The sequence below is a fragment of the Haplochromis burtoni genome, unplaced genomic scaffold (assembly GCF_018398535.1).
Source record: "Haplochromis burtoni strain Fernald_Lab_line unplaced genomic scaffold, NCSU_Asbu1 Contig_739, whole genome shotgun sequence".
In the NCBI taxonomy this organism is placed as follows: Eukaryota; Metazoa; Chordata; class Actinopteri; order Cichliformes; family Cichlidae; genus Haplochromis; species Haplochromis burtoni.
This window is the reverse complement of record NW_024583100.1, coordinates 109,935-112,428: the sequence shown is the minus strand read 5'-3', so window position 1 is coordinate 112,428 and position 2,494 is coordinate 109,935.

The window sequence follows — 2,494 nt, the reverse complement described above, 5'->3', positions numbered from 1 at the left end:
AATAAATTTAATGTAATCCCTCCTTAAATTGTTGAGTAGTTGTTGTTAAATTGAACAGCAGAGTGCATGTCACACAGGAGATGGACTGCAGCTGTATCCGCCATAGCTTTGCTTCGATCTGTCGTTGCTGAAACGCTCACAGTCTGGACCAGAGTGAATGGTTTCAGATGAGGCGGTAAACGTTTCACACTGCTTTGAGCATTCACAAGTTTCACAGAGACGTGTGGACTGTGTGAATTCAGTTGGTGTAAGTCTGTTAGAAGTGTAAACCTGCAGACACCTCACTCATGCAGACAGTCGGCTTGTACAATAAAAAAACTGTTTTAAAATATATTGAATATTTTAATCAGACATGCAGCAAAATGACACAGTCATGGTGATTTTTGGATTTTCTCAGCTTTACATAGTTTTTATTCAAAACTTTGAGCTAACAGGCCTCAGGATTTTAATATCAGCTGTTCTTAGCCTTTACTGTGTTGATTCTCACCATCTAATGCCACAAACCTCACGTGTACCTCACTAAATCTCCCACAGCTCCATATTCTATCACACAAGTGACCCTAAGCAGACATGAGTAACTTAAGTCTTCCGTCTTAAAACACAAATCTTATTCTTCAGATCAAACAGGTCTTCAATCCAAAATGAAAAGTAAAGTAACAACTCCCCCCACAGGTCTGTCATAAAGAGCAGAGCAAAAGGACATCGGTTTCACTCGCAGCTGCAGTTCAGTTGCCTCCTGAATCTATCTGGTGGCTGCATACACAACATTTGGTTCAGGCTCTCTTCTTCGTGGTTTTCGACCAAAGGTCACTGTAGCATAGTTCACGTCATCAGAGCCCAGATTCTGTAAAGTGCAGAAATTCATCACATGTAGTTTACAAGAGAAAATGCAGGTTTGACATGTGCAGCATCATATATATATATATAGCAGGAAGCCGGACTCACCTCACTCTGTTGTTGATCTTGCTGTTTATCTTCAGCTTAGTGACAAACAGAGAGAAACAGAGTGAGAGGTACAAAACACATCTGCTCAAATAACTGTTAAAAATCTTCCAGAAGAATTTTCTTATTAGCTGTACTTCATATTAATTTAGGTTTTACATTTCAAATTGACACAAAGTGACATTACATCAGCTTCACTGCAGTTTTGGTTAAATCCAAATTCTTAAATACTTAAAATATTAAAGGGTTATAGTAAATTTAGTAAATACTACATGGACCGCCTGAGATCTGGTGGATGCTGAGAGGTTAAATAGTAACTCTGCATTGCAAAAATTATGTTAACATAATGTTTTTACATGTGATGCTTACAGGTCGTCTTCAGTGACCGACCCATCACATAGCTGCCATAAACCTGGGTGTCACAGCAACAAAGTATTATGTATTTCTATAAGGTATGCCTCACGGGGTTTGATTAAACTGCAGTATTTGAAGTTCTAGACTTTAGAACAAAAGCCTACATTTTGGAAATAGTCACATTAAGAAGACTCTTGTTGTGATTTGGTGCTGCATGAAGAGAATTGAATAAAAAACCTTAAATTAAATTGAACTGAACTGAGGAAGAAGCAGTTTCCATGTTCTGCTGTGACCCTCTACTGTGCTCTAAGTTTCTCATGTTCTAATAAAACAATGTGATTAAGCGTGAAAGCCATGCGCAGTAAAAGATATTGGATTTTTTTTTTTTTTAAATTGGTGTTCCAAAAGTATTAGCTTTGCATTTTCGCTTTTTGAAGAGTAAGGTCGCCTTTTTATTGTTAGGCTAAATGGTTAACTAAATGGGCAAAACTATATTCTTCGTAGATGGTGATATTATAACGTTATTTTTTTTTGCATATTTCTTGTTCACGGCTTGTTTTAATAATAATAACTCCTGTTGTTCCAACCTTTCTGAAAAAGGCACCATGTTGCCACCATGTTGGAAAGAAAAATTAAGACAGACATGAAAAAAGCCAGAGGAATACCTTTCTGATGCTTTTTGATTTTAACAAGCAGCCCAGCGATGATCAGTATGAGGAAAACGGTCAGAGTAGCAAAGATCGCACACATCACCTCCATTTTGTCACCAGAAATGTCTGCAACAAAAATCAGTCATTAGAATTTTTTTTTCTTTTTCTGGGTTTGGCTGTTTGGCTAACAGACAAAAGAAAGGACTCTTACTTTGAGACATGTTGTTGATGTCATCATCAAGCTCATCATAGCCTTTGATTGTAATGAACAGTTGTTATTTTGATGTCATTTGAAAAAAACACATTCAGATTTTATACTGGTTTTAAGAAACGTATTAAAAGGAGGAAATAAAACAAAGAAATCCAAACAAGCATGCAGATTAAATCTTACCTTGAACTTTTAAATGCTTCACACTAAAAAGTGGACGTCCACTTGTGTAAAATCCACAGAAATACAGTCCAGAGTCAGATACAGCCACCTGCTTGATTTTGAGAAAGACAGTAGAGATGTTGGAGCTCATTTCAAAGGATTCACTTTGAAATCCATC